A 23,397-nucleotide genomic window follows, 5' to 3' on the forward strand; every position below is an offset into this window, starting at 1 on the left:
CGGTTTCCCCCTGCTCGGAGGAAGATTCTCATGCCCTGCTTCGGGACATCGCACTGCCCTCCCTAGCGGTGGAGGACAGGGATTCGCTGGACGCCCCTCCCACCTCGGACGAAATTGCCTTGGCTATTCGTTCGGTTGCATCCGGCAAGGCCATGGGCCCCAATGGTATTCCCATCGAGCTCTACAAGCTACGCCCGGATGTGTTGGCGCCCCACCTGCGCGCGATGTTCCTGGCGGCCCACTCGCAGGGTTCCCTCCCGCCGGACCAGCGTCTGGCCACAATTGTGGTGATCCACAAGGAGGGGAAGCCCCGTGAACGGGTCACATCCTATAGGCCGATTTCGCTTTTGAACGCGGAGCCCAAAATCCTCGCCAAGGTGTTGGCCAACCGGTTGGTTGGCGTGGTGGGCGATTTGGTCCACCAAGACCAATCAGGCTTTATACCGCACCGCAACACGGCGCTCAATCTGCGGCGCTTGCACGGGGTGCTCGCGCGTGTCCCATTTGTGCGGGAGCCGGCCATCTTGGCGTCCTTGGACGCCACCATGGCGTTTGATACGCTTGAATGGCCATACATCTGGGCGATGCTGGCGAAATTCGGGTTTGGCCCGGGTTTCATTAGCTGGGTCAAATTGCTATATTCGGGCCCATTGGCGCAGGTGGTAGTGAATGGGCGAGTCTCGGCCCCGTTCGCGCTGGGGAGGGGTACGCGACAGGGTTGCCCCCTGTCGCCTCTCCTGTTTGCCCTGGCCCTGGAGCCCCTGGCGGAGTGGCTGCGGTGGCACCCTTCTATCCGTGGTCTCCGCTGGACCCCCGAGCATGAGGACCGTGTGTCCCTCTATGCTGACGATATCCTTCTGTATCTCGCCTCCCCGCGTAAATCACTGATCGTCCTGGTTGATGTTTTGCGCTCATTTGGTCGCAACTCAGGCCTGGTCATCAACTGGGCGAAATTCTGTGTCTATGTGCTTTCCGGGGAGGCTCCGGCCCTACCACGGGACTGTCCGATCCAGATTGCCTCCCAAGGTTTTCGATACCTGGGTATCTATATCACACTTGACCCGGAGGCCCGCTATGAGCGGAATTTGCTACTCCCCCTCCAGCGCTTGAGGGAGGACGTGGTGCGCTGGCGGCGTCTGCCGCTCTCGCCGCTCGGCCGGGCGGCCTTGTTTAAAATGATGTCCCTGCCGCGCTTCCTCTACGCCCTCCAGAATACTATGGACTTGGTCCCGGCACGCTATTTCCGTGAGGTGGAGGGCCTCCAGCGGCGCCTGTTCTGGGACGGGAGGCCGCGCATTGCTCTGGCTAAATTGACGCTCCCGTGGTACGATGGGGGGGTCGCCCTCCCGGACATTAAACGGTATTACTGGGCCTCCCAACTAGCTGCAATTAATCATGGCCTTTATGGGCCCGCCTTGAACCCGGCATTTGAGATGGATAAGATGCTCCTACCCGGTGGCGATTACAATCGCGCGCTCTACTCTGGCACGCCCGACTCCCGTTTGACGGGACCGACGCGTGTCATGGTGCGTGTCTGGCACGCGGCTAATGCAGCTATGGGGTGGAAGGACCGTTTGACCCGGGCGTCACCGCTGTATGCATCTGAGAGGTTGGGCTCCCTGTGGACGTCGAAGGGCTTCGAGAAGTGGGACACGATCGGAATCAGCACGGTGGGAGATCTCTGGACGAGGGGGGGATTCAAAACTTTTGAGACGCTGCAGGCGGAGTTTCAGCTGCAGGGCAGAGAGTACTTTCGGTACCTACAAGTCCGCCATGCGCTGGGCTCCGTCTTCCCGGACGTCGCATCCATTCCGGAGTCTTCCCCCCTGGAGGACAGAGTGCTGGACGGCCATGTACCGGACAGCACGATCTCCCTCATATACAAAAAACTGATCAACGATAGATCGTGCCTGCTGACTAGTCTCCGCGAGGCCTGGGTTGCCGACGGGCTGGAACTGGACGACGAGGATTGGATTTCCGCGGTGGCCTCTCCGAAAGAGGTGGCCATCCCGGCTCGCCTTCGTTTCGTCCAGCTCAAGATCCTTCACCGGGTTTACGTGACGGGGCCAAGGCTTCTGCGTATGGGTTTTGCTGGTGACGGAATGTGTAAGCATGGCTGTGGTGCGTTGGCGACTTTCATGCATATACTGTGGGAGTGCCCGAAGGTGGAGCGATTCTGGCGTGGTGTGCATGAGGTCCTGCGTGTGGTTACGCGTGTCGCGCTGCTGCCTGAAGCGAGGAGATGCTTGCTGAATGTATGGGAACCGAATGACTATTCGGTCCCGCAGACGCGGTGGGTGACTCTGGGATACATGATAGCTAAGCGTGACATTGCTCAATTGTGGGGATCCCAGAGGCCCCCTGCGGTGTCGGCCTGGAAAGAGCATATGGATTGGTGTATGTTTCGTGAAAAGGTGGTGTATGTGGCGAGGGGTAAGCCTGGGGCGTGGGTGAAACTCTGGGGCCCCTGGAACGCCTACCGCGGGGGTATTTGTGAGCCACCACTGCTACCGGCTGCCTCGCCTGCTCCGTCTCCCTAGATGGCCCCCCTCCCTCGGCCGCGGGCGCGCGGTCCCCCAGTCCCTGATCTACTCCCATTCCCCTCCTCAGAGTTCTGCTGCTGGTTTGGATCCCCCACTTACGGAGCACGTGTTGTCACTTGGATCGCGGGTTGCCTTGCGGGTGTGGTTTTTTGGTGTTGTTTTGTTTTAAGAAAAGGGAACCGTACTGTGGGCTTGGAGCTGTGTGGCCTGCACCATTGATTACTCCTGTTTCACTGCTCTGCACTGCCGAGAGACTTTTACTGTATGTATGCAATATGCTTTTGTCATTCTAGCGGCCGGCCGGGTGGTTGTAGGCCCATACCTGTAACTTTTACAAACTGCAATAAACGGTTTCAAAAAAAAAAAAAAAAAAAAAAAAAAAAGACATTGCCCTCTAAAAAAAGTTTCAATAGGTAAAGGTGCATAACCGGAGCACATATTTCAGACAATGTAGCTACCTGCATTATTTTCTAGTAAATGTCAACGCATTTACATTACATTCTTGGTACGCATTATGAAGTTTCCAGCCTTTAACATCCAACGAGTATTTCATATAATTAAACGTAATGTATTACATTTACACCATTGCTATTATACTCAGGGAGAACCTCAAAGAACCGAGAACAGTCAATACAGATTTGGTTAAATAAGAGTGGGGGCTCACGGGAGCTTTTACAGACTGTAACTGATTTGCTATCATCACACCCGGACAATGGGACAGATAAAAGTTGAACTTCTGACAGGAAAATGGATCATCATTTTTTCAAATGTTCTCCAACTGTACTGGTCTTCTAAACTGTTCATTGTGTATATAAGTATAAGTAACTGCATATTAAATTTGGACAAACATTGACAGCTGCAGTTTAATAAATCAGGATAGACTGTCAGGATGGCACTCTCCTTCAGGCTGAACTGCAATGAGAACTCAGTTTCACTGCACTTTCATTTAAAACTTTAAGATTAAATAAAAATACAGCTAAGGAAAGAGGAGTAAAAGATCATCACTCCCAAAAGGTTCCCCATCGGACTAAGAAAATTAAATTTTAAAAAACTGGACGAGATTGTTAATTGTATACTTTATTACTTTGGGAGTATAGTTCAGTTGAGCATTTCAAGACACACACAAAACAGATGCTGGATCACCTTTCCCCCCCTGCATTGTTTCCACCTTGTGTTCAACTTCATTAACTGAAAATTAACTACAAACAGCAATGTTATGTTAATAGAAACATCCCACACTCCTTATCTACACCCGCAATCAGCTCTGAAGCAAAGAGGCAGGAGGAGGTTCCCAGTTCACTGGGACATTGCTGTATTCAACAATTATTTTCTTCTTATTTTAATCAGACCACTCTGCCCCTGCTTTGCAGAGATGAACATGTGCTGTAAGTGCATATCTTGGCAAGGCCGGCTTTTAATTAATTGAATCGTTATTGACTGGAGAACGCCAGGGAGCTCCATCTGGTTATATCACATAACACTGTGCATTACAAATTAGATCCAAACAATTGAGTTTAAACGGTTTCAAATGAAGATAAAGTTAAAATTACAACTAACAATGTAAAAAATAGGTTTGTGCGCAGAGAAGAAAATATTAAAATTTAGACTGAGTCAATCTACGACTCCATATGTTTGCAGAAACACTCATAGGATTTTGCTGGGAAATATAGTGAGAGGATCCGTTCTCACAGTTGTTGGACTTGGCACTCTCTGCAGGGTCATCGCCATAGGTTTTGCCTTCCTCTTCCAATATTTTGCTGATCTCATTGGTGTTGGCCTTAGGGCTCTGTGTACTGTACCACTGCTGACCAGTGTTATAGTGCTTGTGCTATCTCCTTTAAATATGGAACACCTGGCTAACATCCAATTGCCACTTTTAAGTTATGTGTAAGTCCCTAGTAAAGTGGTACTACATGTACCCAGTCCCTGCAAATTAAATGCTACTAGTGGGCCTGCAGCCCTCCTTGTGTCACCCACTTAAGTAGACCTGTAGACATGTCTCAGGCCTGCTACTGCAGCCTGTGCATGCAGTTTTAAACTTCTGGCAGGCCTAAACCTTCTTTTTTAATACATGTATGCCACCTTTAGAGTGGGCCCTACACAGTCCATAGAGGTCAGGGCTCAGTTTGTTTAAAAAGTTGGACATGTACTTTTAAGTTTTACATGCTCGGGCAGTGAAAACTCCTAAAATATGTTTTTCACTGTTGTAAGGCCTTCTTCTACCATAGGAGAACATTGGTTTCCCATATTGCATTGAACAAGTGGTAGCTTTCGATTGGGTAGGAATGTGGAGTTTTGTGTCTCAGAGATTGTAATTTAAAATCAGCTTTAATGGTAAAGTCGGATTTCAAGTGAAAATTCTGAAAATGCCACTTACAGAAAGTTGCCATTTTCTTGTCTTAACGATTTGGTGCTTGCAGTCTGTTCGTGGGACACATGACTAGGTGTATTTGGCAGATGGTCTTTGTGTTTTCCTCCCAGATAGCATCACAATAGAGATCCTGGGTGTTGGCAGGATGGTCCATCTCTGACTTGATAGGGAAGCAGAGCTGTCACCTACCACACTTGCACCCCAGAGGCACAGGCACAACTCACACACAAATAACTTAACACTAGCCTATTGGGTCCCCAGACAGACTGGGACTAGGCAATCCCAGACACCTGTATAGGGGGAAACTCCAGAAACTTCTCCGACTTCAGAGTGGGTACCAGGTATAACTATTGGGCTCTCTGACCCACTCTTCAGATCACTTTCAGACCTGTGGAAGACTCAGAAAAAAGGCTGCTCTGCTGCAAAGACGGCTCTGCTACCCTGGTGCTCGAGTGAAGACTAGACCTGCATCCTGAACCTAGGACCACCAGATAACTTCAAGGGCTTCGTAGCTGGCCTCCTGATTAGAGCCTAAGGGACAGAAAAAGCTTCAACCATCTGGAAACCTTCACCTGGATTTTGCCTGTTGTGAGTTATAATCCCCGAAGTAGTGCCCATTCAGTCCTGTACACTTGGAAGTGAAACTAAAGGTGCTCTGATACCCGAGCTGTGGACTTCACCAGAGCAGACGCAGCTTTGTAGCTCCTCATCAGAACCAATGCAGCGTGATACAGCCTTGACGCAAGCCCACAGTGCAGCTCTCGCAGCTCATTGGAACCGCCGCAGCCTTAATGAAATCCTGCATTGCAGCCCTCACAGCTTATCGGAACCACCGCTGTGCGAAACAACCTCGATATGGACCTCGCATTGCTCCACAGAACCGCCGCTTAACGGTTCACATCCCAGACTTAGGGTACAATCATCAGCGGGCCTTACTTGGTCCTTGTATTCGGACCGTTCTCCATCACAGTCTGTCTGAAACTATGACTTTGTCCCAGTCCGGCATGACCAGATAACCACAGTCTGCACTTTGTACTTTTAAGCATCGTTTACCTAAAACTTTGAATTGGCATGTCTCTGGTACTACTAATAGGATTTTTGTCATTTTAGTGTTGAATCATTTATTAAAATTTACTATGTTTTTCTAAATTGTTGTGGGTTTTTCTGGTGTTGCGTTCTCACTTTATTACTGTGTGTGTGCTGCATAAATACTCAACACATTGCCTCTTAAGTTAAGCTTGGCTGCTTTTGTGCCAAGCTACCAGAGGGTTAGGCACAGGCTAATTTAGTACCTTTAGTGGATCACCTTGATGGGAATTGTGGCTGTTGCTTGACAAGGGCTCACACCTTCCTCAACCAATGACCCGATTTATCACAAAAGATTACTCTTCTAATTTTTAAGATTTCGATTCTAAAGGGCAATCGCAGAACAATCAAATTATTAGGAAACAACAAATCATTGTCAATAGCCTGATTAATCAACAATCTCCACAATGATTTAGGGAATCTTCTGTTTTCAATTTTGTAATCAATGCAGGCCAAATTACATGCATCTCCATCTTCAATAACCTAAGATCGGGCTAAAATATATGTCCACTTGTGCATGATTCATAGTCAACTGCAATAAAACACACACATCTATTCGAGCACCAAACTCTTTCATGCTTTAGGGTTTTATTGTTGACCACATGCTACTAGATATATGTGTCACAAGTGAGAAAAATGTCAGGAGTGCAGGGAATTATAACCAATTGAATACATTTAGATTATTTGCTTTTGAACCACTGAATTTGGACCTCTACAAAGACTAGAGGTTTCCTCGGAAAAGGACAAGAAGCAGACGTTGTGCTCGTGATAAATACATTAGGAATCGCCATACAAACAAAATACCCACGTCCCCAGAGTTTGTGTTAATACATAAGCGGCCACAAACTTGGGAGGTCAAAAGGTTGTCTTCGTGAAGTGTGAATCGCTAGACTGTACATTGGCAATTTGTTTACAGGATTACCCTGCCAGGCCATAGGTGTGATGATGTAGCAAAGAACTGGGAAACATGCAAAAGGAAGGGCTTGGAGGTTCACTAGATCCAGTGCACAATAGCTTCAAAAAGCAGACTAACCAGATCGAACACATAACTTATTTCACAATTGGAAAATACCCAGCCTACAATTCCATTAGTACTCTGGATCTGGGCTTGTGGAACCCTGCTAAGATACATCTCTGTGGCATTTTAGTCACTTTTCATATTTTTTATATTTTCTATTAACTTCTGTTTAAACAACTAGATCAATTGTTTTTCCACAGGAATACTTGAACCTATTTTTTGTCTTCTAGTGCACAGTGTTTTTCTTTTTTCTTTACTATTACCACAAGCAATACTAAAATTAACAGTTCCCAGTTAGAGTCGTTCTAATCCAGAAGTGTATACTTTGTTTCAAGTGATCAGTAGCACGCTGATAGGATCCAAAGGATTCCCTTTAGATGGAGAGAAGTTAGAATATGACAGGGACAGGCATTTCTAAAATGGCAAAGTAAGGTCATCTAAAGGTATGGTTATGCCCATCGTTTCCATTCAGGGTGGTGATGGAATAAGGTTGAGTGTCAAAGCCTACCCTCTTTGCGAAAATCCGTCCTCTGTTTGTTAAGGTTCATAAAATGAGGACAGCCTCCACCCGTGTGAATACATGAACCTTCTGAATTATGTAACCCTTATAATCAGTGGAGGACACAATGAAGCTTCGAGCTTCCTGCTGTGTAACTGTACTTTATTCTACTGCATTGCTTTTTGCCTCAGTGCTGACACTCCGCACATTCCCAGAATCAGGAGCACATATGCCCATCAAGCTGGCACCTTTCCAGGGAGCGAAAGCTTGAGGCACAGCCTCCCACTGCTTTGAACTCCTCAATTAATCAATGCTGGCTCCTTCACCTATCCCTCAAACTTACACAATTCATCACAACCCGTGATACGTCATATGTGTCTACCTATGGAGGTATGTCCTAGGCACTGGGTGTAGATCAGAAATGGATGGGTCTCTTCTTTTGGCCCCTCAACTAGTCCATTCTCCCACTCTCAGCATCTCTTCATCACAATGAATTCTTGGTTGTAGGGATGCCCCTTAACACTCAAAGACGTGCGGCTCTTGTAAGGGCATTTTTTGTACACACCAAAAATGAAATAACTGAGTCCTATCCTGGAGATATCACCAGGCAGTGGACTTCTATATCTGTCAACAAAGGGGGGTAGAGGAAACTAAGAGAATATATACAAACAGTGGTCAAGAAGGTTTCTGTCTGCTCGCAGCAGGCTCTTTATTTTATACACTTTTACAGAGCTTGGGATAGCAAAAGCCATTTTGATTCATGAAAGGATAGCAGAGAGACAGGTCATCAGAAAGGCTGGTGAGAGTTAAGGGCAGGGCCAAAGGATAGCAGAGAGACACTTCAGAGAGAACACTAGAAAGTTTGGAAAGGATTGGAAAGTGCCAAACATATTTAACACATTTTAAAGAGCAAAGGCTATCAAGTCATAGCCTTTGCAAAGTGTCATTACTGGAAACTTCTTGCGTTTCGTCAGCAGCCCGTATGTTTCCGCTTCACCCTTCTCTCCATGCAAGTCCTGTTCTCTGTTCTGGGGCTTGCCGTTCTATTACTTTGTTCGGCAATTTCCCGATCTGCAGTGTAATCTTTAGGCTAGTACATTCCGCAAGGGATGCAAAGCAGGGTCTTTGTTCACTCAGCTGATCTGGGTAGCCCATCCGGGATGAACAGAGTGTGCTGAGGGGTTAGAGAGAGGTTATTAGCAGCTTGTTAAGCAAGATACTAGAACACAAGATGCGAGTCTATACCTCATTATATGCACAACTACTTTTTAGGCTAAAATGCACCTGGTTCTTTCTTAGAGCCCCATTCACTAGAAATGTATGCAAACATATGTTGTGATCTGAACACCTCCTCCTTTTATCTCTATACCCTCAAGCAGCCCATGTGGAATGTGATTCCATTAGGGCACTAAAGAGAAAAGAGGAAAAAAAACATTTTAAGAACATAACCATGAATAAAAACAAACAATAAAACTCTTATTGCAAGCTTCCATAAGCATACGCCCTCAACAGGATTTTGTCCCATTCATGCTTCAACATTTTAAGAAATGAATGGTGCAGCCATGCAGCACTGAATGTGGGCAACATCCAAGACGAGAGCAAAAAGACCAATATGATGTATCTGCTATGTCAGGGTGAGATGATCTTGGTGGTAGAACAGGTCTCCTAGTGTCTGTGTTTGGGAGTTAAGAACAATCACTGGCTTTGCCTGTTATCGTGTGGGTGTCTTTCTTTTCTCCATTTCTTTTCTCTTTATCTCTTTTTTATACTGCATGTCCTTGTGCTTCCCTTTTTATTGGTCTTACCAAGCTATTCTGAGAAAAATGCACATTGCACCAGGACCCGTTGTTCAGGACCTTCTGCTGTACAGACTGGATTTGAGCTAAGATCATAGCAATCCACAATATACTGCACCAAATGCCTGTGGCCAAAGAAGCCGTTGTGCATGATCATAGGGCACAGGCAGTGAACTCCATCCAAAGCAGATGCCATGTATTAATTGCCCCAAAGCTAATCGGGCACTTTCCACATTAGGATATCCAATATCTGTAGCCCCAATAAACCATGCACCATTTTCTATCATTTTTATTCTCATCCTACGTATGTTTTTGTGCGCAATGTTTAAAAATTGGTAGTTCTATTTTAAAAAATCGTCTTTATCCCCTGCTCCAAACTCATCCCTGCACAAACCTCAATACATCACGTCTCTGCACCCCTCCCCCCAACTCAACCCCAATGACCCATCGGATATCATTTTCCACAATGAAAAACCACAGTTTCAAGATGAGGAAAAAATACAATTTAAGACTTTTATTAATTCACAATTGCGATTTAAATCCTTTCGAATATCTCAGTCTATCTTATTTGTCCACAATTTGTTTTGTCCACAAACACCGCTGGACAGATATTCAGAAAAAAACATCAGTTGGATCAAGCCTCTCATCTAAGTTTCATGCAGATCTATTGAGAGGGTTTTGCACAATGTGCGACAATTATTTGCATGGAAATTTACAAGGTGAAACAGATACTCGCAAGTGTCTAATAATAATATATGCAATTATATATAGTATTAAGATTGGTGATGTCTATTAGATAGCATCTGTTCTGTGAAGAAGCCTACTGTAAAACCTATCTTACAGCATACAAAAGCAGCAATAACCGCTACCATTAGAAACAGTTTACAAATTTGGAAAACTACCTCCCCTGGGTATGAGAAAATATAAAATTTCAGATAAAAGACCTGCAAATTGTCTTCGGTCAATACTAGGCAGTTAATTTTCCAAGATCATTCTCAGAAAGTGAGAGCATATTGAAACTGAACTATTGAGATCTCATGACAGACACAAATACTCTGAGGGAAATTGGAGTATTATTTACAATGTGCTAAGGATCACAATTGTACATGAACAGGCATTACATACTTTACCTGGGGTTGTGAAAGGTATCCATGAACAGGAGGAAAAAAATCCCAGGAATACGATTTACATTATCGTGATGCATACACATCTTTGAGTGTGGGGATTACTGTCCATATATATTCTTGGACAATCTGAAAGTTATTACAAATAAGTTGCATGTGTACAAAGTGTACAAAGTGCATATTCATTTTCTCTACCAAAGAGAAATAGGGCAGATAAGGATACACATGCTTGCTGGCCCTGTGCACTGTGTCCTCTATCCTTCACTGCGCCTTCAAACACCTATGCCACTTCCCACTGTCAGTAACACAGACAGTCACTTTTCACCAGCATCCTTCAACAAATGAACTGTCATCCCCCAAAAGGTCAGACCTACTTGGAACATCTCCCACCACCCACACCAGCAACATCTTCTGCAATGACTCCCACAAGTTACAAGTGATAAGTCTACCAAGGCTATGAATGACACCTTCAGTATACACCTCTCCAAGTAATGATACTCATGTCGCTCTCGCAACAAACATCAAGGATACCATCCTGGACTTCACCTCCCCCGACACAAAACTTTTCTTCTATCAATCAAGTGATGGATACTGAACTAACAATAAATGCTTTTGGTTTTCTACCCTCAAGCCCAGCCCACTGTAGGCAAAAGAAGCCACAAGCAACCATATACACAATTCACAAAAAGTTCTAGTAGCCAATAGTTTCTTTAACAGTGGATAACGGTAGTGATAAATGATGGCATAGTTCTCCTCCCCAACTTCAATCTCGTCCTCCAGTCAACCACTAGTACTCATGCGCTGATCAAACTCTGCACCAAGATGCCAACATTAATGGTTAGCTCACAGAAAGGGGCCAAATGCCTTTACTTTCGTTACTAAAACATCTTCACAGTTAACCCAAAGGAAGCCCGAACACGTTTTTAATATGGAATTTTTTATCAAGGAGTTTGAAATTTGCCTGCGTCTACTACAAGTCTTCTTAGTACTCCCAGAGTCCACAATAGGATTTTTTTACACCCTTTTGTTAAAAGAAACAGGATATGATGAAGAGATGCCAGAGGCACTTCTGTATCTTTCTTCTAAAATCTATGCTGTTCTCCTCAGAAATATCTGGAGATTTAATGTCAGGATCGGAGGCTTCAGAGTGTATTTTTATTTCTTCTATTTATTGCTCAGCAGCTCATCAACTTCAAACAACTATGACAATGTGAGGAACTACAAATCCTATGAGTCTGAGCAAGTTCAAACGTACACCAATCAGGCAGTTTGGAAATCCCATAAAAGCGTCTTCAAGGAAAAGCACATCTCTTTTTTCTCTGCTTGGCAGCCAGATAAGTGCTTTTCCTTGATTTGGTGTTCTTGAGTGTTTTATTGGATATCTTGGGACATAGTGGTGTAATTTGGTATTGCATTTGGGTATGTGATGCCTGGTACACAGCTTTATGCTGCCCTGTGGGAATATTACAGGGTAGTGTTTTCGCTCATAGGCAGTCTGTCCAATAAATCGGCCTCGGCCTGCATTCCCACGCCTTGCTGCTACCTCAAAGGCAATCAGGGACATTCAGACTTTTGTTATAAGAGAGACAACACGCTTCTCACCACGTGGCTCAGCTAGTCTCAGACCTCACCTCTTCAGACGACTGCACAGCTGCGGCTCTACACAGGCTCCTCCCACTGTGTGCAGAGTCCGTCTGTGGAGGGTGCTATCAGCCTGGCGATGCTCGCATCTCTATCCTCAACAGTGATATGGTCGGCGGAGTAGCGGAGCGAGCACCAGTATGCCCACAAACCTCTTCACAACTTTCCTCTTTCAGGAGATAGCTTGGTGCACGTTTTTATTGGGGGACTGCACTGGGTTTCTGCAGGTGGTGCTCTTTTTGGGAAATTTTACAGCTGGTTGCCTCCGACTATCACAATGCATTTCATCATTACAAGATCCCTGACAAACAAAACAAGACAGCCTTCTGCCTCCATCCTTTGTCCATAGCCAGTCGAAGATTCTTCAGGCCCACAACCATGGCAGGTACCAGGGAGGGGAACCTAGCTAATCGTGTGGAGGATCAGTGTCCTTTTCCCTTGGATAATTGAGGTCTTTGTGGAAGCTACATTGCTCTGGGCTATGTATCTTGCCTTTGAGCCGGCAGGTTTTAATAGTGGCTGCACAAATCAGCATGAAACCGCCACTAGGGGGAAGTGGTGAACCCTTGCAGACCGTTAGAACCTCAGGAGACTCACGTCAGGCAATACAGTCTGCATGGCCAAAATCAAAGTGGGGGTCAAGGCCCCATGATCCTCTTTTTCAGATGCCTTTGAAATGTTCAGGCAAGCGTTCCTAAAACACTCAGCTTCCACCCATTAGATTCTAAAGATCCTAGCCAACCTTGGCTTACACCCATCGATGACCAGGGGCTACCCCTTCATGGGGCCGGAGATGATGGGGAAGACTTAGGAGACCTGGGCCAAGATGAATGCTCGGATACCTAGCCAGGACCTAGCAGATTCTAGAGACTAGAAAGCAGTCCCAAACATCCAGGTTAAATAAGGATGTTCACGAGGCTTCATGCAACACGTTGGACTCAAATGATATTTACCGCCCACGTTCGGCGGACTGGGTCCTGGGCCCTAGAGTGGGCCATTGTGCGGCCAATAGAATTTGGAAGCCCTTGGAGAAAGAGGTTAGAAGTGGCCTTAGGGCAGAATGTGCTTGCCCATACCTCGATGGAAAGGTCCCCCACACGCTTGAATCTGATGGCAAAATGAGCACTTGTATACCCAAATTTGAGAAGGACCCCAAAGGGATAGATTGCTCACTGAGGGCCTGTCAGGCTAAATTATTGGACATAATAGGTCCTTCAACTAAAATACTGGATGTGGCCAAAGAGGCCAAAAACACTGGCAATTTGATATCCCTCAAGGTTTTGTTGTGCTGGGTAAATGGCCTGTGTTTTCTGGGGAATGCAAATTGTGCTCTCTCGTTGAAGGGAAGACACTCCCTTCTCACTAAAATCATCACCAAGATAGGGGAGCTAAAAAATCGGAAGTGGGATCAATCCCCTATTTAGGGACCTGTTTATGAAGAAGCTGAGCATGTTTGACACTACCTTTTATTCTTTCGACAAAGGCCCAACAGGCCATGAAACGAGTATTTAGCAAACATGTTCTTGGAGTGGCTGGCAGGGGAAGCTCCTACAACCATTCCTTTTCCCCAGTCTCCTAGAGATTTCCAGACAGCCTGTCCTTTAAGCTTCAAATTAGGTCAGTGGTAGGCACTTGTTTCGGTATATGGTGCTCCGTGAAAACGCTCCTTAAAAACGTTCTTACACTATCTGTCTTTTTTTTTTTTGCAGAAAAACCTCCAGTAATGCCCTTTACTACGGACTACTGAAACATCTAGTGGGCAGGCTTCAAGTGGTCCAAAATGTGGCAGCTCGCCAACTTCTGAATTTGCAAATTGGAAAGCAGATCTTGTTCAAGGCTCTTGTTCTAGTGCACAGAGTTCTCTACCAGACTGGGCCTGCTCACAAATTATTAGCAGCGACTCCCAAAATTTGACATGCTAGAGAGGAATGAAGGTCTCTTACCTACCTAGGCTCAGTAGCATGGAAACAGCTACACTGGAGCTTCGCGCATTGAGTAATTGTGCAGTGTTTAAAAAAAGGCTAAAAACTGGCTTTTTGTGGAGGATTAAATGAAAAGTGTTCCACCTTTTCTCCACCTATGCTACGCGCCGAGGCACTCCTTGGAGTAGCTGTGCGTGGTACAAATTGCTTTCATCAGTCATCATCACGCGGCAAACAGGAGTGTCTGTATAAATACCAGCAGTGCTTTGGTGTTTTTTTCCCCCGACCTAGGGCAAGGGTTGTGGAGGCAGATGAAGGTTCCTTGGAGCAACTAACGCCCCTGGCTGTGCGTCAGGTAAGGAAAAGGCCTTCTTTCCCATCAAAGGTGGGAGGTTGACTGGGTCTATTACTACACTTTTGGAAGATGATGGGGGACGCATGGGTTTTGCAAACTGTGTCATAGAATTCTATGGGACCCCAGTTCAGGCCTTTCAACCTCGTTCTCCATTCCATTCAGTGGCAAACAGTACTCATCTCCCAGAAGGTAATTTCCATCCTAGACAAAGGAGCCATCGCTCCCTCAATGCTGCACTTGTGCAGGTTCTTCAGTAATTTGGCCAAAAAGAAGGGCCAGCGCATGCGGTCGGTGATCAATTTCTGAGAGCTCCTCGAATGGTAGTTCTACTGCCATTTCAAGATAAGAGGGACTCCATCTTTTGCGGGATATTCTCCTGCCAAACAATTGGTTGGTGAGACTGGACCTCCAGAACACATTTCACATCCTGATTTTTCACCCTCAATCTATCAAGGGTTTAGCAAGCGCAACTACTCACCCGTTGGGTCTCAAGGCACTGGGGGGCAGGGGCGCCAGCTCCAGGATGTTCATTGGAGTTCGGAGAGCCCACAGGTTCCTGAAGTTCACCTGGGATGGTCAGAGTTACGAATTGGTTTCTCTTCCTTTTGAACTCGCATAAGCCACTTGGTGTTTTACCAAGATCATGTGACCAGTGCTAGGGCTTCTGCATTGCGGAGGCATCAGATTGATCATTTGTTAGACCTGGCATCCTTGGTGGGGTTTCCCCAGAATTTTTGCCTCTATCTCCTGCATTTTTGACCTTGTGCTGGATTTCATTTTAACTGGTTTAGGTACTTTGCCACTGCTGATCTGTGCCAAAATGTAAGTACTCTCTGTGTAAATAGTGATTATGATTGACATATCTGATTTACTGGTATGTCCCTAATAAAGTGCACTGTGTGTGCCCAGAGCCTGTCAATCAAATGCTGCTAGTGGGCCTGCAGCACTGGTTGTGTCACCCACATTAGTAGCCTTTTCAAATGTGTCTCAGACCTGCCAGTGCAGTGGCTGTTCGTGCAGTTTTTAACTGCCAAGCCAAACTGGCAGGTGCAACCACTTGCCAGTTCCTAACCTGAGAGCTGAAGAGCTGTAAGGAGGAGACTGCCCCCTTGCTGTGTGTTGTTTTGCTGGGTTGGCCTGCAGTTGTTGCTTCTTCCAAGGAGAGGACAAATCACTGGACTTTGCTGTGAAACTGCTTGAAAAGAATCTGCAAGGGCTTGTGTGTGCTTGCCTCCTGTTCTGAAATCTCAGGGACACAAAGACTTCACCCACAGTCTTCTTGAACTCCACTGCTGGGAGTTCTGACCTGCCTGAGAAGCCTAATCCAGTTCTGGGCCCCTGAATGTGGTTCCTGCTACAGAACGTTGTGAGGAACTGAAGAAATCTACAAAATCAACGCTTTGCTCTTCTTGCGGCTGAATTTTCCGATGTAGCACTGCAGTGCAAGAGAAATTCCTACCACAGCCTCATGCGGCTGAAGAAATTGATGCATCACCTGCCCGCGGCCTGAGAAACTGACGCACACCCACTCCAATGCAGGCCCTTCTGTGCAGCTAAAAGAATCAATGCATCACCTGTCAGCGGCTACGGAAATCCCGCAGCACTAGAATTTTTTCAAGCATCGCACCTGTACGGCAAGTTTTTCTGATGAAACACCTGCAGACCAGAATCAACTCGGAAATCGACGCATCACTTCCCTCTACAGTCAGGATTCGACGCATCACTTCTGCGTGCAGCAGAACTGTCGCATTGCCACCCCAATAACTCAAACTGGCACATTGTTTTGTTTTTCGACGCTTCCCTCTTCTGCCGCTGTTTTGCCTTGTGGATTTTGATGCATTTGGAGTACTTGGTGTAAAAATCACACATCCATAGTTTTCCATGGACATAATTGCTTGAAACCTTTTAAAAGTCCTATTTTAAATTTTGTATGTTGGATTTTTCTAGCTTTGGTCTTGTTTGGTTTAGATAAAGATACCTAATTTTTCTAAACTGGTATGGTGTCCATGTGTAGTGTTTTTACTGTGTTACTCTGTGTAAATACTTTACACTTTGCCTCGGAGATAAGCCTGTCTGCTCGTGCCAGGCTATCAAGGGGTGAGCAGGGGTTATCTAGGTGTGTAACTTCCTTATCCTGACTAGAAGGAGAGGTCCTTACTTGGACAAGGTGCATACCTCTGCCAACTAGAGACCCTAATTTCTAACATCATTTATCTGGACGACATTCTGATTCTTCCTCAGAATCCACCTATTCTTCTCTAGTACCCTGATTCATCTGGAACTCTCCTTCAGTCACTGGGTTTTATTATCAATTAACAGAAATCAGAGTTCATTCCTTGTCAGTCAAAGTGTTTCCTGGCCTTTGTCATAGATTGAATTTAAAAGGTCCTCAAACTTTTTCACGGGATGGGAGTGGAGGCGTACTGTCCTATTCAGCTCTGGTCAGACTATGTGCGAAAGCCAAGTTGGAGATGCAATGGTGGTTGAACCACATGATGGGGTGGAACGACGAGGTCATCTTTGACTTTGTTCAGGACATGTTTATGGACTCTGACGCAAGCGTCCCAGGCTGGAGAGCTCAATCAAAAGACCCCACTACAAGAAAGCTATAGTCTGATCAGGAGCAAGAGTTGCACATTAACTGCTTAGAACTTCTTGCTGGGCCCTTCGCAGTACAGTCCCTTTTGAGGGACAAGGTGTCACGCTCACTCCTTGCGTAGACAGCCGTTACATCCATCATCTCGGTGGAACGAGGTCAAAGGTTCTAGCAGAGCTGGCAAAAGATTTCTGTCAGTTTTGCCTCCCAGAAAAGCACACTGTAGACTGGAATTCCAGACATGTAAGGCATTTCAGTGCTTGGAAGTGGACAAGCGTGGTCCTTGCGATGTGGATCTTTTTGCATACCACCTGGATCATCAGCTTCCCCACCTCTTCAGGTGGAGGCCAGATCCCCTGGCAATGGCGATGGACGTTTTCATGCAGGATCGGTGTTGGATTCAGGTGTGCACCTTCCTGCCTTTGAGGATATCCAGAGACTCAGTACAGGTCAGGTACCAGGCGGTGTCCTAGATTCTGGTGACTCCGATTTGGAGAGCTCAGGTGTGGTTTCCAGTTATTCTGGAACTTTCTATGGATTCTCCAATCCAACTTCCCAGGTGTCAGTCCATGTTAAGAAGCGACAAGGTCAACTCATACCAACTCGTCTGGGTGGCTCTCTCCATCTCATGGCTTGCAAGATGATGGGGTCTCCTGGGCCTTTCAGAGCAGGTTTCAGAGCTCAACAAGAGCAGATTCCCATTCTAAACAGTAGAACTCTGTTCAGCGCTAAAGGAGGACCAGTTGGTGCCTGTAAAGGAATCTGGATCTCGTAGAGGGTGCATTTAGTGCACATTTTGAATTTTGTGTCCGAACTTTCTCAGAAAGGCCTAACCTATCATACCCTCAATACGTTTAGGTCTGAAATCTCAGCCAGCCATGAACCATGGCATGGGGTCTCGGTGGAAGAACAACTCCAGATTTGCAAGTTATTGAGAGGAGCACGCCTCTCAAACCTCCCACAGTGTCAATTTAGTGTTGCGACTTTTTGAATCATGGACAGATAACATGTATCGGTCTCGGATTGAACTCACAGCTAAGTTAGTGATGCCTTTATGTTTTCTCACAAGCGTGTCTCGGATGTTAGAGATTTAGATCTATCTTCTAAGATTTTTACACCCAAAGGCATTCTCCCTTTATGGTGTCTTGAAGCACCAAGCCCAGCATCAGGATAGTTAAATACATGTCCTTTCCAGACCAACCAACCTCTTTGTAGAGATATTTGTTCAGGTTTACGAGACCCTCATGGAGCAGGTCATACTTGCAGGTTTCTGCCAGTTATTGATTTCATTGAAAAACCTCTTTAAGCCAGTTTCTCTCCCCACGATTGTTGGATGGGTTTGTTGGGTGATCGTTGGCACAGCTGATTTTATGGCGCATTCTGCCAGAGGACTGATGGCTTTAAGAGCCTTCACAGTGGGAGGCTGGTTGAAGGATATCCTCAGGGCGTAGACTGTCCATTGGACTCCACCTTTAAAAAGTTTCACTTTAAACTTCTTATGGATATGGCAACTATGGTATTGAGTAAGCTTTAAACAAGCACAATCTGAAACCTCCAGTACCAACACAGAATGAAAACATTTCTAGCTATTGTGAAGGAAAGTTTCAATTCTATTAAGGGCACAGAGGCGAAGATTACCCCAACCGAAGGAAATCAGATTATCTCTTCTCTCTCATGCTGGTGACATTTCTAAGTGTGTTGGGGTGTTGAAAATTTGAGTAACTTGGATTTTCTCTAGTTGGTGGCGATCAGAAAAAGGATTTCCAATAAACAATCTATGGTTCTGGAGACTTCAGCTTGAAGAAAGAGGATGTGTTTTACTATGAAGATGGTTTTATGGGGTGCATTAACTCCCTGATTGGTGGACTTTTGAACTTAGGATTTATAGTCCCCTCACATTGTTGTAGCTGTTTGATGTTGATGGGCTGCTGAGCAATAAATGGAAGAAAGTAACAGTATAATCTTCACCTCTGTGTCCTTAATAGAATTGAAACTTTCCTTCATGATAACTAGGAAAGTTTTCAGTTTACTTTGAAAGGAAGAAGCATCAGAAAGCTGAGATAAGCAACTACCTTGTAGTTATCCTCAAACAAAACTTTTGTTCACTTTTATTTATATATTAAGGAAGTGCATATTTCCAACTGTATATAGACAACCTCAATTCTGCAAAATCTGTGGCACAGTATGAATGCATAGATGAAGAATTAATTGATCAGAATACTTCAAACTGTAAGGAGGGATGAAACAAAGGAAAGGCACACAATCACAAGTGAGCTTTAAAAAAGTGATAAACATTCTAAGGGGAGTTGTAATATCGTCATTATGTTTATTTTGGGGTTCCTTACGGATTATAATACAGGGGGATTAGGTCCACAATTTAAAATTAAGTATCAAGCTGAACCGCTTACAAATTTTGTGTTATCTATGCACCTATATTTTGCCATATGTAGTGTCAAGTTGAGGTTTACATAACAAATCGATAAGGAATAGAGAAGCAATACAGATTCCACTTTGCAGCTGAAGCAGATTGGTGCACAACAAAGCAGAAAAAGATGGATGTAATACCATTCTAGCAACCCCCAGACACTTCTGTATTTAAAATGTGTGGCCTCTTTGAAGTAAATGCATGCACTTCTCACCTATTAAAGTAGTGAATTGATCAAACAAAACACAAAAAGTATCAAACAGTTTTGATGACAAACAATTCAACACAGGAAACAGCTGGCAAAAAACTATTGGTTCATTATACTATTTTTTGTATTGTGCCACATTAGAATATATCTCTAAAATTGGGAAATTGCAATATTCCATAAAGACAAAAGCATAAAAATAATCCTCCATCCCCTCTTCACCAAAATATATCTATCTAAATTGCTCCAGAATCTTGAAAAAAATAGTGTGCCAATAGTCATCCCTTATTGTCAGCGTGGAATACAAATTTGTATAATTGATTTTTCATTTAGATGGTTTCTGGCCTTCTTTGGCAAGTTCCACAAATACACTCCCATATCTGCTGTATCTTTTCTCAAAGGTATTGATCAATTACTTTTTGATGCTTGTATTCATTTTTGTTACATTCTTTCGAGATTAAAATTACTCTGGCATTAAAATAATTATAAAAGAAAATAAAGACAATCTCCCAAATGGAAATGTTCATGCAGTGATCTCCATTTTATTCTCTGAATCAGAGAAAGTAAGACATATTTCTTAAAATAAATAATACTGTAATAACAGAGAGACCGAGCCACTGACTAAACGCTTTCACATTTTAGAATTCAAAGCTTATTATGGAATTTTTAGAGCAGAACGCAAAAATCAAATTTTACTGTAATAAAGTAAAATGAATTAAAATAAATCTATCAGATTATGGAAAATTTAAGATGCTAACTTATTTTCAGCTAACAGAATAAGGCAAATGTTGTACAACAATTAGCTCTTGCAGTTCTATTAACATGCCACCCAAGGAGTGTTTTGTGCCTGGATTTCTGTATAATTTATTTTCAGAAAGTATCAGTGCTCATCCATCTTAAATGCACTTTTAATTTATTTCCATATCCTGTTCTGAATACATGCCCAGCAAACGAGACACAAAGCAAGTTGATACTTTGCACTTCAAAACAAATCAATTCACCAAACACACTTACATTCCTCCTCTGGCCTCTTAATCGGAGCAAGCATCTTCTGGACGCCTGGGCTTCCTTGGTGGGGAGGAGGATCTTTATGCCTCACAAGGTTATCCATCCTGTAACAATACAAAGAGGTATATAATATTGTTTCTCTTCTGTATTTGTTTTTTTTTCTAATGCACCATATGACGCTTTAAAAATGCTAAACCTTCAATGTAATCTCTCATTGGTTCAATTAACAGCAAATAAAGCAAACGTTCTAAAATACGTCACTTTTTTACAAATTGGAGGAAGCACATTTATTGTTCTGTAATGACCACCATTAAAAAGAAAGTTAGTTTCAAAATCGGCTTACAACTTGGGCACAAATTGTGCACCATGTTAGGTTTTGCCCAAATGCTTTTTGTCATGTAAAATCTGGCACAATTTGGCCTTGCATACCATGGAACAGCCAAAAACTAGCACAATTAGCGTGCACACCCACCAACTACTGCTCGCCATAGTACCAGAAATCATTGGGTGGCATTACCACACTAAACTAGCACCCGAGTTAAAAAGAGGGACTTGCACTGTTTTTTGAATGCATGGAAAAGTATAGAGGTTTATTTAGATATTGAATCTACAAACCTCTGGGAATAGCCAAACATGCAATTAAACTCAAATGTCCACTTAACCCTGCCAAAATCTGTTCACAGTTTCTGGGGGTCTCCTCACATATAATAAAGCATCTGACACCCCAAAGACAAACCTCGAGCAATTCAAACACAGAGGTTAGCTATTGAAGTAGACAAAGGTAATGTGAAATAGGTCCAAAAACCTACTTGTTGTCATAGAAGAAAGGGATCGCCTCATTGTCACTCATCTTATTTAGGGCTCCTGGTTTAATGGTATTTATATTTTTGTCATTTCCTTCTGTATTTATCCAAATTTATTTTTTACTAATTTTTCCTGTATTTAGTCATATTTATTTTAGGTTTTGTGAAAAAATGAAGCTGAAATGTGGATATTTCTGCACTTATTTAACCAGTTGGTGCACTCGTGCCTGAACGCCTTACTGGTTTCAATGATATATACACACTCGGATGGTAAAATCTGCACTTGTAAGAAAATATGTACATTTTAGTATCACGGTTTTGCAAATCTACTGCTGTTTAAGGATCTTTACTAAAATCCCTATTTTTTTATCCCCTTGCTTGTCAATCGGCACAGCTTTTGGCCTGGCAGTCATGATAGACAGCATTAAGAATCACTCAAAAACAGCCCATATTTCCGTTTTTATCCACATTTAAAATAAATACCGGCAAGAAAATAAATGGTTTTCTGTGTGTATTTATCTATAAAAATCAGTAAAAACGAAAAACTGGGAGCCTTACTTATTATTTAGATGAGTCTAACATGATCTGGTGCAGCGGTTCTTCATTTTTGTTTTCTGTGGACCCCAATGAATCACTACTGGAAGTTGGGGATAACCGCTGCACCTCCTGAGGCTTGAGCCGGGAGATTATATGCTGATACTCGCGCTCCAACTTGGCATTTGGTCAAACGCTTTGCTTTTAGGTTCTGTTTTGCTGCTATAATTTTAACAGGAGTCCTTTAATATTTTACTATTTGGGCACGATTGTTTTTAAGTTCACGTATTTTTACCTGATTATAGGGGATTGCACGGCAGGTGCGGGGGGGCCGCCATCTTGAGGGTACCGCTGGTCGGTGGTCCAGTTCTTTTGCCCTGACGGTATTTAGGGCATATGACGCAAGCGTGCAGCGGACGCGGGCAGCGGGCGTGCCGCGGGCGTGCCAAAGGCGTGCCTAAGTCAAGCCCGTCTGCGCCCGTCCGCGCTCAGATTGCGCCTTGCGTCAAAACCCCATGTCATTTATCCATAGGTAAGCCAGTTTCTTTCAGTTATTCCAGTGAGCAACTTCTGGCACTAAATAGTTGCATAAGGACATCTGGCTGTGTTTGTGTCACACCTGGGACTGTGTTGAGACCAGTGCTTCATTTGTAAAATATGAAGTCCAGGTGCTCAAATGTTTGTCGAAGGCCACACCTACTTTCCCCGGCTCCACCCACTTCCTCAACTGGCTCCACCCTGTTTACTCTATTGGCTCCACCGACATCCTCAACTGGCACTGCTAAAAGTCAGATGTAATATCCGATATGAATATCAGCAAGGGAGCCTTCCTCATAGCAAGGTTTTGATAGGAGGTTCAAAACCTACACATTTGAAAAAGAGAGTTCAGTGTATTGAATTTAGGGATTAAGAATCGGAGGCCTAAAGGATTATAGATATTTTGGACTCTGGTTTTGTTGCAGGCTACACTAGAGAAATATTTTTGCTCCAGAGCAAAATAGAGTACATTTTCACCATAACCTTGTCCAAAGGTGTTGAACAATCATGGACGTGTAACACCCAGTTTGGGAGCATAATGTAGTGAATGCTATAATAAAGGGTGATGATTCAGCTCAAAACGTATGATTCAGACGATCTTGAGGCACAAATGGGTGCAATGTCTGATATTTATATGTTTCTCTCATCTTCATTGCGTGATTTTGCTCGCCAGAAAGTGGCATTCATAGCCTTTGAAATGCCACTAAAAATTATACTGAAATGAGTGAAATGATGATAGGAATCTGAAACCTTGGCAGCTATGGGGCGGGTGTCAGTGTCACTGGGCGAAAGGTGCACTGCAACGAGAGCAGAAGGACTTCACTACCTGGCAAATGAAACTCTCCACTGTGAGCCCTGATGCCAAGAGAAGAGCACTTCCTTCCAGGCCTGGCTGTTCCCTATTTACTCATCCCCAGCCTCTGCTGCGAGATTA

The 23,397-nt window shown here is 44.3% G+C and overlaps 1 protein-coding gene across 2 annotated transcripts in view; it reads right to left on the bottom strand.

Annotated features, from left to right (window-relative positions):
- Positions 1–23,397, bottom strand: part of LRRC7 (leucine rich repeat containing 7) — a 1,991,887-nt gene that overhangs the window by 1,920,314 nt on the left and 48,176 nt on the right. Inside the window, exons 2-3 of one of the 2 annotated variants that reach the window (XR_014960653.1) lie at positions 20,596–20,693; positions 8,198–8,691 (exon numbers count right to left, since the gene is read on the bottom strand). The gene's annotated coding sequence lies outside the window, so the exon portion shown is untranslated. Of the gene's footprint in view, positions 1–8,197; positions 8,692–20,595; positions 20,694–23,397 lie in introns of those variants that run through there. The other variant, XM_085602293.1, reaches the window with a different exon arrangement.

The sequence above is a fragment of the Triturus cristatus genome, chromosome 4_2, assembly GCF_964204655.1.
Source record: "Triturus cristatus chromosome 4_2, aTriCri1.1, whole genome shotgun sequence".
NCBI lineage: Eukaryota > Metazoa > Chordata > Amphibia > Caudata > Salamandridae > Triturus > Triturus cristatus.